Source organism: Balaenoptera physalus (assembly GCF_965194825.1).
Source record: "Balaenoptera physalus genome assembly, chromosome: 11".
In the NCBI taxonomy this organism is placed as follows: Eukaryota; Metazoa; Chordata; class Mammalia; order Artiodactyla; family Balaenopteridae; genus Balaenoptera; species Balaenoptera physalus.
Window position 1 is genome coordinate 105128229 of NC_138896.1, and position 12744 is coordinate 105140972.

Here is a 12744-nt window from a genome sequence, read left to right on the forward strand (position 1 = left end):
AGCCTGGGCGGGGAGGCTGAGACCGGACAGCTGAGCCACGCAGGGCTTGGTCGGCTACACGAGGACATGGGGACTTCACGTGGAGAGCTGTGGGGACTGGAGGGCTTTGAGCAGGGCGACATGATCAGATCGCTGCTTCAGAACGATGGCCCTGGAGTGCAGGACAGACTGGAGATGATGCGCTGGCCCAGGAGGGACAGTGGTTTGGCTAAGAGCAGGCCGGAGGGAAGTGGAGGAAGTGAGAGGGTAGAATCTCCAGGCCCCGATGACCGGGTGGGTGGGTGGTGAGGTGGTGGGACCTCCCTGGGTTCTGGGTCTCGCTCAGATAGTTGGTGGGGGTGGCACAAAGAGGAGGATAAGCATCTGGGAGAGGAAGGTGAGGGACTAAAGCTAGCGAGGTTGGTTAGGGCTGTGCTGTGACGGAGCTGAACGCCAGCACAGAGAATTTGTATTAAGACCCACGGAAGGCACAGTCTTGCTGCAAATCACTGTTCTGTTGTTAGCACTCTTCTCTTTGACACATCAGACTTCAGCCAGAACCTGGAATATAGATGGACATCTGGGAATTGTTAGATTCCAGAATAAACATTTGACAGCCTTTGCAGTCCTAAAGTGGCCTGCACCCAAACTGACCATCGGGGGCTTGCTGAAGTGTGGAGAGAAACTTGACGTGAGCCTCAGAGCCAATGCAGGTGGTTAAAAGAGAATACCTTTTGTTGAATTCTAACAATTATTACTTAAAATATTGAATTTAAACAGTAAGGCAAACAATAGAAACAATCTTAATCTCTCTTGACCCCCGTTTTCTCATCTGGTAAATGAAGGAAGACCTGTTGATCTCAGAGTTCCCTTCCAGCTCTGAAATTCTAGCCTAATAAAAATTTTCACCAGGATTTAAAAAAAAAAGACTCATGTGAATAAGCGCACAGAGTACATTGCTATCCCTTACTGAGCTTCAAACATTTTTTAATCCAAAATTTTAATCTTGAAACTCCAATTTGCCAGATTTCCCAGAGTATAAATCCCCTGACCAGTAAAGTGTTATTATTTGAAAATACTGTAGCCTCTGAAGCTCTGAGTTTACAAGGCAAGGAGAGAGGAAGGAAGGGAGGAAGGCAATAAAGTTCCACATTTTCAGCAATGAATTTCCTGATACTAATACAATGCAAAGCTAACAGCTATCTTGTGTCATATAAGGAACCCGGATACAATTATAATCTCCATTTTATTAGTGAAGAAATATATAGGTGCAGGTGATTATTTCAGACCCTGTGCTTCCTTGGCGGAATATGTCTGGATAGTGAATCTTACTCAGATTCTGTTCTGATGCTACTCTTGGAATTGGCTTGAGAAGCAGTCGCCCCCAGCTCCCTTTCTCAGAGCAGACGGAGGTCTGGGGACGAGCTATCTTACACTCATGCTCAGAGTATCGTCTGTTGTCACCACTGAAGTCAGTCGGTGAGAGGAGTTTTCCTACTACCTGAAACATTTTTTGTTTCAACACAGTTATCTTCACTTTCTCCTTCCCATCCCCACTTTCAGATAATGACACTTTTGGGGGGCATTTTAAAAGGGAAATAGTTTGGGGGCCACATTCATACAGCTTGAGGCTGTGCTGGTCTTGCAGTGAGTAAGGGAAGGAGGGAGCCTGCCAGATGCCTACATGGCAGCTCTGTGCTTGAGACTTCTGCACATAAATTCATCTGATTTTCATAAGAATGTTGTGAGATCAGGAAGCTGAGGCTCAGCGAAATTCAGTAAACTTACCCAGGATCACACAGCTGAAAGGGGGCAGAGCTGGGACTTGAACCCACTTTGGGCAGACCCCACCACTCAGCGTGCTGCTCTACCGTGATTAGGGGACCCTGGTTAGAATCCCTCCTCCAGCAATGTTCCGGTAGAGAACCAGCATGTCTGAAATGCCACTGTCTTCCTAGCGTTCGTTCGTTCATTGAACGAACAAGTGGAGATGATGCATCCACCTCCCTCATGAGGACATTTTAAGGATTGAAGAGAGGTAATTCCTATAAGACTTTTGGTTTATAACTGGGCAGTAAATGCCTGCTCAACGGTAGTTTTTATGGCTACTAACAGTGGCTTCTGTGCCAGGCTCTGGACCAGACAGGCTGGGGGAATCAGACTGAGGTGGACGCGTCCTCCCCCTGCCCTGGAGGAGCTAGCAGAGGAGGAAATGGCTCCAAAACAAATAACAAGCGAAAGCGGAACCTCAGCTCGCAGCCTCTGCATCTCTGACGTCACCCACTTCCCTCGCAGCAGAGGTGACGTGGACCTGACAAGCTCAGTCACGGAAATCACCCTGTGGATCTGGGCCTTGGCGTGTCAGCGACCAACAGTGTGTTTAAAAAGTCCTTAAACAGCATTTAGTGGGAGCCCTCCCCCTCCTCTGCCTCCCGTCTTCCCTGCGTCTCCCACCCCACCCCACCCCCAAGAATTAGGCACAGTTGTTGTGAGTCCTCGGGGGTCAACATTCTGCAGGCAGGCAAGCATTTTCTAGCAGTTGTGGCTGCCTTGTTCGCATCAGGGGAGGGAACTGTTGCTCCAGGCCACACCGGGGATGGGAGAGGGAGGAGAGCCGAGTGGACAGCCGCATGGCGGCCTCTTCTGTCACATGGGGATGATGGTAGAAATGCTTGCCTAACAGAGGTGTTGGGGGGATAGCCGATCATGGGATGGCAGGCGTAGCGCGTGTGAGATCTGTAGAGCACTCAGCAGAGCTTGGTTGCCATTACTGATAACGAGTGGGGAGGGCCTGCGGCACAGGAAACAGCTAGATGCATGAGAGCGCTGGCTGTGCAGGCCACAGGCTGACAGTGCTAACAGAAATCCCACGGGGGCTGGGCCCAGCCTGGGAAAGGCTGGCTGAGAGGAGCGGCGGCGGAGTGGTGACTCGTCAGCCGAGCGTGGGTGTGCGTTGGGGTGGGACGGGCAGACAGTCTGGGCTCTGGGCGGGGAAGGCACACTGGTGGCAGGGGAGCAGGAGGGAGCACGCTGAGTGGGGGGCATTCAAGACCCTCAGATGCCAGACTTGGCACCCAAATGGTCTCTTTCTAATGCCCCCAGGGCCTGCCATGGGATGAACTTTGATGCTCGTCCCAGGAAGCTTTGTGGGCATTTTCCAGGCATCTAGTGGCTCTAGATGGCGGCTGTACCAACAGTGACAAAGTCGGTGACCGTCTGAGTGCCTCCTGGTGTTGTGCTAACTCTTTATGTCACTGGTGTCACCACTAACCCACGAGGGGCTACCGTCGTTATCCTCGTTTTATAGAAAGCGACACCGAGGGACAAAGAGCTTGCCTGACTTGCCCCCGGGTCATCAGCTAGTAAGTGGCCAAGCTAGGGTTCCATTTAGATCTGTCTCTCCCCAGAATGCAAGCCCTTAACCCAGCAGTATAAGGTGGTTCTTGGGAGGAGAAAATTTTCGTGCCTCCCCAGCCTGTTCGCCTGCTTCCATCTGGGTCTCCTCTGTGTGGGAACTTCCCTGTGGAGGGTTCAGCTAGTGGAGACAGCACATGTCCTTGGTGTAGCATCAGGGAGCCCTGACGTCCTGAAGCCAGGAGTCATGTCTTTTGGGAACTTCCCACCTTCCCCTTTTGTGTCCTCACTCCTTTTTCTGAACTAGAGGTGGTTTTACAGAAATGTGGAAGACGATGCTGTGCTAGGAGACCCTGGGGAATTCCTGAATAAGCTCGGGACTTACTCATCAATCAGAGAAGCCCATGAGCATCACAGCGGAGTCCACAGCTCCACCTGGCCAAGGGAGTCGGCAGGGGGTGGGCAAGGCCTCCTGAGTGGCTGCACGGGGCTGGGATGGCTGGGGACAGAAGCAGTCATGCCCCAAGGTGACAGACATCATTCTTCATGGAATTGAGACTAGACTCTAGTGCTCTTTTATATCAAAATGCTGCAGCCAATTTTAACAGTGTTTACTGGGCAGTTCCCTGTGACTGTGAACAATGGATTCAAACAAGGCACAATATTCACACTAGCCTGTGAATGCCCACTGTGTATCCTCCACACCAAGCCTGACGTGCCTGCACTTAAGCGTGGCCGCATCGTGGCGGGGCTGCTGGGAGACGTAGGCAGGCTGTGAATCCCCACACTGTTTTGATTTGGTGTTTGAAGGCGCCTTTTCACAAATTAATAGACGTCTCTGGATCTACAGTCACACAGAGCAGAGATCCAGTCCCAGGCAGCCACCTACCAGCCCTGTGGCCTCTAGCCACTCGCTTTTCCTCTCTCAGCTTTGTTTCCTCACCTGTAAAATGGACACACATTTAGGGTTCTTCAGAGGGGTTAATGAAATTGTGTGGCCACACTTTGTGAAGCACCTTGTTGTAAATGTTGCCAGCAATTTTGTGTCATATAGGAAATGCTTCCTTGGTGTTTGTAACACCCAACTCAAGTCCTTCCCGAGAGCATCCCTAAGTTGTAAGGATCAACCAAAAGTTGTGATGGTAGTTTTTTTGTTTTGTTTTGTTTTTTTATTTTATTTATTTTTGTCCGCGTTGGGTCTTCATTGCTGCACGGGCTTTCTCTAGCTGCGGCGAGCGGGAGCTACTCTTTGTTGCGGTGCGTGGGCTTCTCGTTGCAGTGGCTTCTCTTGTTGTGGAGCAGGGCTCTAGGCGCACGGGCTTCAGTAGTTGTGGCACACGGGCTCAGTAGTTGTGGCTCGCGGGCCCTAGAACGCAGGCTCAGTAGTTGTGGCGCATGGGCTTAGTTGCTCCACGGCATGTGGGATCTTCCCAGACCAGGGCTCGAACCCATGTCCCCTGCATTGGCAGGTGGATTCTTAACCACTGTTTCACGAGGGAAGCTCTGTGATGGTGGTTTTGTACATGTTTGACCTATAAAATAAAATCAGCATCTTTCCCTTCTCATTTTTGGAGTGCGTGATGGTGGGTGTTCACTTCTGTTAAGATGATCTTCAGAAAATTCTTACCCGAAGATTATTTTACCCTCTATCCTGGTGACCCATCTCATATGAGGCATATCCATTTAGCCTATCTCTAGGCCTAGAGGGAGGAAGGGGGAGGATGCTTTTTAATTTTTACCATGTGTGTGACCCGTTTCCAGTCCACGTTTAGGCAGAGGTGAGGGCTCCGGTGTTTGATTTCGAGTCATCGGGAAATCCACCCCGCTGTTCCTCGGGGAGCCCTAAACGTTGATTTGCCTTTGGGAGGGCGGGGGTTTCGGTGAAACCTGATTTACAGCATCACCCTGGTACTGATTTCCTTTCACATACTCTAAAGGAAGTGCTCTGGTGATATTGGCACTGAGCAAGTAACAAAGGGTTTAAAACGTCAGCTCTGGAAACAAAACTGCACCTTGTGATGTTAGGATGATTGAACCACACTTGATCTCCGATTACAGCTAAAACAACAGTTGCTAAATCCAGCTAACATGGAAAAACTAGAAAAGAAGAGGGAAAATCAGCCAAACCCATGGCCAGGGACAGAGAGAGGGGGCAGTGGTGGGACACAGTCTTGTGTTTCCACTTGCCGGGTGTGGCCCCAGGCAGCCGCCGCGTGTGGACACTGGCTGTGGGAACTCGGTGACTTAAAGTCAAGTTGAAAGAACTGCTTTTATCATGTCGAGTTTGCAGCCCCAGGCCGAAACAGACAAAACAATTTTTAAAAGTCTCAGTTCAAAAGCAGTTTGAAACATTCTCTCTTTTTCTCATGTGAATGTCTCCACCAAAAGGAACCCCAAATCTCTCCACTGTCCTGTGTGCCCCTCCTCTGATTGCCTACCTGGCAGGCTCCCCCAGGTTCACTGACTAACCCAGTTAACTGGCTCCCCTGGGTGAACCGTGGCTCAGTTAAGCTGAATTTGAAGCACGTAAAATGAAGGAAGGCATTTCCTGCCAGCCATGGGCAGCGCAGCCTGTTCTGCTGCTGTCACCAGAGGGAAACCCGAGCCGGAGCGCTGCGAATGGGGGTGCAGGGGTTCCCTGCAACTGTGGCGGGTTACAAAGTAGAAAAGCACCGCGTAAAGTGGCAGCTGCTCCACGTCTCAGAAAAGCCGAAGAATTCTAATAAAGAATGTACGGTCTATTTTTAATGCTCCTAATAAATACCGTGCATTCTGAGTCTATAGCAGACCCCCTATTATCCTGTCATCTTCCAGGTGAGGGTCTGTACTTTGCAGATCATTAAGAACATGACTCTCTGTCAGTGAACGGATACTTCAAACGACAACACAGAAACAAACTCCATGTATTCTGCGTTTCCCCTCGCTGCTTCAGGATTGGGGTGGAATTTGTAGGGGCATTTATCCCTCTGTCTGCTCAAATCTCACGTGAGTTATTTCCTGAGGAGGAGACAGACTGCTCTCCTCTCCAGCCTGAGTGACTGACTTACTCATAGAGGGTCACAGGAAATCACTGGTGGGTTTTTTTACTCCCTGTCCTTGTATTCGATAGATACTTACTTGGTTGTTGTTGGATTGAGCACCTTTTATTCATCTGGTATGAATATTTAGGTATAGTCATTTTTTGAATCAGATGACCAGGTACTGAGAAATTTTGTAGCGTACTTTGTGTATAAAATAGAGATTCTGCCTCTCTCACAAGACTGTTTCAAAGATCAGAAGTGCTATTATGATAGCTGACTAGACCCAGGGAAAGGAAAAATTCCGTTTCTCCCTACTGACAGAAAACTTCGGTATTCCAAATGTGTAGGTCTTTTTCCCACACCAAGAAATTCTCTAATTCTCTGCAGACACCAGCTGGGTGTCCTACAATTCCATTCCATTCTGACACCATCTACCTGGAGGTAGCATCAGATGCCACAGGTTAAGGGCTCAGGCCTTCAAGACTCTCCCCCTCCAACAAGACTCTCCTCAGGTGACCCACGACTTCTGTCCGACTTGGCTACAAATCGAGAGTTCCCACGACCCCCTCCTCAGGTTCATAATTTGCTAGAATGGCTCTCAGAACTCAGGATACAAGGACGCAACTCAAGAACAACAAAGTGGAAGAGACGCGTAGAGCAAGGTATGGGAGAGCGGGCACGGAGCCTCATGCCCTCTCCCACCCTCTCAACACCTCCCAGGTGTTCACCAACTCAAAGATTTCCAAACCCTGTACTTTAGGGACTTTTATGGAGGCTTCATCTTGTAGACATGATCAGTTATTAACTCAATCTCCAGCCCCTCTCCCTTCCCCAGAGGATGGGGGCGAGGCTGAAAGTTACCAGCTTATAATCCTGGCATGGTCTTTCTGGGGACCAGCCCCCATCCTGAAGCCGTCCAGGAGAACGCCAAGAGTCACCTCATTAGGACAAAAAGTACTCCTGTCGCCCAGGAAATTCCGAGGGATTTAGGAGCTCTGTGTCAGGAACCTGAGTCAAGGACCAAATATTAGAACAAAAGATGCTCCTAGCGCCTGTATCACTTAGGAAATTATGAAGGTTTTAAGAGCTTGGCCAGGAGCCAAGGACAAAGACCAAAAAATATATTTCTTTTTTGTTTGTTTATTCACCCACTTGTTCATTTATGCATTAAACAAATATTTACTGAACCTTTCTTTAGGCTAGACTCTGACTAGGTACTGTGGCCACAGATGAAAGAGAATTCTTGCCTTCGGGGAGTTTGCAGCCTAAGCATCTCATTCACTTTTTTCCTTCTTTAATAAAGCTGTCAACTTTTATCCTCCAATACTATTTCCTTCTTTAGATTCCTCACTTTCTAGAGCAAGCAAGAGTCAACCCAAGTTTCCCTTTCTTCATGGGGTTTTTCCAGGCCAACCTGGGCTGTGTGTTTCTCTTTCTCCAACTGTAAAATAAAGCCCAAAGGGAGCTAACAGTATTTCCAAAGATTGTTGTGAGGTTAAAGCAGAAAAGAAAAAAAGACTGTATACCTTTAGGAAAAAGGTATTAAGCAGGTGACATTTTACTGTCAGTTCTAAGATGTGTTTGCCTAGAGAAATTCTTTTTTGTTTTATTTTTTGTTTGTTGTTTTTTAATAACAGCTTTATTAAAATATAATTCACATACCATACAATTTACCCACTTACGGTGTACAATTCAGTGGTTTTTAGTATTTTCACAGAGTTGTGCAACCATTACCACAGTCAATTTTGGAACATTTTTATCACCCCCAAAAGAAATCCCATACCTATTAACGGTCACTCAACTCTTCCTTCTTTCACTCAATATATTTCTTGTTATATCACAGCATCACACTCAGTCTACTGTAAAGCACTATGCTGATACAAACGTGATTACTGCTGCTGTTTCCTAGATTCACGGGCAGAGTATGAGATTCTTGGACCATAACCTGCATTCAGGAACCCCTGCCATGGTAGAGTTTTGACTATATTTTAAGTTGCTAAACAATAATAATCCTTATAAACAATAGGATTGTTAATCATGTCCCTGACTCTTTCTATTTTTTCACATTGCTAATTATTATTGGTATACAGCAAAATTGATTTTTGTATGTTGATTGTATATCTAATAACATTGTTGACCTTTCTTATTAGTTTTAATAGTTTGAGAATTCTTTCAGATTTTCTATGTAGATCATCGTATCTTTTGCAAGTAGAAATAGTTTGGGCTCTTCTCTTCCAATTTGTATACCTCATTTCTTTTTCTTGTTTTTTTTTTCCCCTTTGGCTAAGGCTGCCAAAATAATGTTGAATTAAAGCCCTAATAGCAGATTCCTTGAATTGTTCCTAACTTTACTGAGAATGCTTCTAAAGTTTTACCATTTATTGTGATACTCACCATAGGTTTTATTAGGTTAAGGAAGCTCCTTTTGGTTTTAGATTTGCAGTTTTATTAAAATTATGACTCAATGCTAGAAACACTTCCTGCGTCTATTGAGATGTTTATTTTTTTGTCCTTTTGTAAAAAGTAGTAGTGTGGTATATGAAATTACTAGATTTTTAGAAAAAATGTTGAACCATCTTTGCATTTCTGAGATAATATTCTCTTCCCTTTGTCCCAGAGTGACTATTTCCTGTAGTTAAGAATTTGCATTCCTAAGAACTAACTCCCAGGATATTAGTGACACAGGACTATTTTTCATGTTACACCAGTGCCTTACAACATTCAGCTGGGTGTGTTAGGATTGTGTGGGAAGGAACACTGGGATTTGTGTTCATGAGCCTGATTGTTACCATGTACACCCCACAGAGTTTACTCAGGAAGCAAACATATCAAAGTTTAAGAAACTTCTATCCTACAAAGGATTTTAACTGCGTAGGAAGCAATATACTACCTTCCTGCTTTAGGATTTATCACCCTTATGTACACAGAAATGCATCAGTGAACTGATTTGGGGTAACTCCTGTTTCCCTGCCTATTGGTTTGAATCATAAAATCTTTCCTACTTTGCCTGTTGGTTGAAGATCACCCACGCAATAATTTCTGCTTCAGCTGTGGGCTTTCTGTTGTCTTCTCATTCGGGGGACCATGGGAATATGCATGGCAAAGAAAGCAAACACATTAGTGAAGCAAGGTCCTGCTTACTTGTTAGTTTGAAAGGTAATCATTTCACAAGGCAAGGTTTTCTGTACTGATTCTTGTTTTCAGCCCATGAGAATGTTGACTTCATTCAACAAATATTTCTTGAGCTGCTGTTATTAAGTCAGCAAGTATCAGGCCCTGTTAATATGTCCAGGTATATCGAGTTATAATGGCACATACCTTACAAAAAACACCCATCATCTGTCCTGCCTTCAGAAAGCTTACAGTCGGCCATGTATTAGCACTAATATCCAGTAAGTCGGACGGATGTGCACTTCCTGTGTGGCGGCCACCGCCAGAGACCGTGAGACCACAGCAAAAAAAGCTTATCTCTGACACCGTGGCCCAGCGTCCAGTCCAGTAGGGGAGACAATACAAAGCACACATGGAGACTTAAAAACAACATTACAAGAATAAACTCACACTTCGAGGACACAGTAGCAGAGGAGGCATATGTAAAATGTTGTCAGACTCACAACCACATAACCCGTCAGACTGTTGGTGGGGATGAGAGAGGTAGGGAGGAGGGTTTCTGCAAAATGGATAGGCATTTCAAAGGTGGGCCTGGGGGGCATTTCAGGTAAGCGAAATACTGCATCGCAAGCATGGTTGATAACAGGGAATGGTACAGCCAGGTGACAGTGGTGACCAGCCAGTGTAGCTGGATAAGAAGGCACCTGAAGAGGGATGGAAGGAAGGACAAGGAATGGAGAGCCGGCCTGGGTGCGGGTGCGTTTCCACCCGAGGGTGCTGGGGCCGGGGCAGCTCTGTGCTGGTCAGTCAGCCACAGGCCGGGTCTCTCTCATTTTCTTCCCTTGCACTGACTGTCCTTCACCATCCCCTCCTGCCGACTTCCCTCATGCTTACTCCTTTCTCACTGGGAGGTGCTGGCCTGTGGGGGACCCTCTGGCCCTGGCTGGAGGGAGTGGGGCAGAGGCAGGCCTGAGGCCTGGATGACTCGCGCAGAAAGAGCTGCCACAGGTGTGCTGTAATATCCTTCCCACGTCTGCAGACATGACGAAACACACTCTGTCTGCTGTGAACAGTTCATTCATTCGTCAGAGCCGCTCACAGGGCGAGTGAGCAAAGGCACGTTCTCAGCAGGAAAAGTCCCGGCTGTGCGTCCACAGGCTTCCTTCTGCTGAGCGGGTTGCCAGTCAATGTGTTGAACATCCTAAGATAAACTTTTTCTTTTTTAACATCTTTATTGGAGTATAATTGCTTTACAGTGTTGTGTTAGTTTCTGCTTTATAACAAAGTGAATCAGCTATATGCATACGTATATCCCCATATCCCCTCCCTCTTGCATCTCCCTCCCACCCTCCCTACCCCACCCCTCTAGGTGGTCACAAAGCGCTGAGCTGATCTCCCTGTGCTATGCGGCTGCTTCCCACTAGCTATCTATTTCACATTTGGTAGTGTATATACGTCCATGCCACTCTCTCACTTCATCCCGACTTACCCTTCCCCCTCCTCGTGTCCTCAAGTCCATTCTCTACGTCTGTGTCTTTATTCCTGTCCTGCCCTTAGGTTCATCAGAACCTTTTTTTTTTTTTTTTAAGATTCCATATATATGTGTTACCATATGCTATTTATTTTTCTCTTTCTGACTTACTTCACTCTGTATGACAGACTCTAGGTCCATCCACCTCACTACAAATAACTCAATTTCGTTTCTTTTTATGGCTGAGTGATATTCCATTGTATATATGTGCCACATCTTCTTTATCCCTTCACTAAGATAAACTTTTGAATTTAAAGAGTCATAATGACCTGAGCTGCATCTTGGTCCAGGAGTCACTTCCGTCCCTCCTTTCATGGTTTTCTGAGAAACTTGGATGCTGAACTGTGAAGTAAAGGTTTGCTTTAGTTGTAAACGGAAATGTAAGAAGAATGCAAATTCTTCCCACTGGTACCCAACCTGGACCTCCTCATGAAATGTGCCCCCCACCCCTGAGATAGATCGTCGCCCTCCTGATCAGCACCTCCATCTGTGACCCCGTCTAGCCGTGATCTTTGTCTCTCTGGTTCTTCTGAGTAATGCATAGTAACCCTTCACGTTTGTTTTACTCTTGAAAATGAGGAGTGCCTTCCTCCCGTGGTCCCAGGTGAGAGCCCCCTCACCGCAGGGCAGGGCAGGGCAGTGCTCTCAGCTAGTAGGTTGCAGCGCGTGGAGAACCTAGTCATCCCGGCCCCCTGGGAGCAGGAGGCTGTGCGAGGGGCCCAGCCAGTGGAGCAGGGTGAGGGGCCAGGGGGAGCGTGAGGGCGGGGGGCTGGGACTCCTGTCGCATCAGCCTGAGGTGGGGGGGGGAGCGTGCAGTAGGAGCGGCCTCACTCTCGCTTGACGCTTGGCGGTTCCTCAGCCTGAGGTGAGCAGCTGGGTGCAGCCGCCTGGGGAGGCCGAGCCACTCCTCACGGGACTCCCCACCTCCTGGCCCCAGTCCTTTGCCAGATGCCCCCAGGAGTGCTCATTCATCTGTAAACGTCCCCAAGCCCGTGCATTGGCTTTCAGTAAGCTCCACCCTGACAACAAAGCATTTTGAAGTTTATTAAATGGTTAAAAATGGTCTAGTAATAATAATAACAGCAGCTAACATTTATCCGGTGCTTACTGTGTGCCAAACACACATATACTTTGTTGACATCATTTAATCATCAAATTTATTTAATCTTCCCCAGAATCATCACTTTAGAAAGGGATCACTTAAGACATAGTGAAACGGGGAATTCCCTGGCAGTCCAGTAGTTAGAACTTACTGCTTCCACTGCTGAGGGCCCAGGTTCAATCCCTGGTCAGAGAACTAAGATCCCACAAGCTGTGCAGTACGGCCAAAAAAAAAAAAAAAAAAGTGAAACGAAAAGATTGCATTTTATACCAACACACTGATCAATCCATCACTAAGCTAGGCTCTGTGAGGGACGCAGAGACTGCAGGGGGCATCTGGTCCCTGCCCTCCAGGTGCTTGAGATTCAAAATGGTAAGAGAATTCACGTAGCTGATTTGGTGCTAAGAATAGGCTTGTTCTTTTATTCCCTCATTCAGCAGGCATTTATTGAGCCTGATTGTTGATTTATGCCTGGTTTATGATTTATTGGTGCTGAGCGCTGTGTGAGACGCCGCAGACACTGGTCTTAAGGAGCGCATCATCTGCAACGAAGAAACCAGAAGTGCGGTGTGCTGGGCCCCGAAAGAGAGGGCTAGTCTGGAAGGACGAGTGGGAGGTACAAGGAGGGATGTGAGCTGGTAGTTAAG

The 12744-nt window shown here is 47.4% G+C and overlaps 1 protein-coding gene and 1 long non-coding RNA gene across 9 annotated transcripts in view; one reads left to right on the forward strand and one right to left on the reverse strand.

The window, feature by feature from the left end:
- The window catches only part of ATG7 (autophagy related 7), a 242497-nt gene that overhangs the window by 206493 nt on the left and 23260 nt on the right, over positions 1-12744 (forward strand). The window lies entirely within an intron of this gene.
- LOC309639058 lies at positions 8605-11743 on the reverse strand. Its single transcript, XR_014251436.1, has 2 exons — positions 11265-11743; positions 8605-10665 (listed from the first exon to the last, which is right to left on the reverse strand). It is a non-coding gene; the product is annotated as an uncharacterized lncRNA (long non-coding RNA).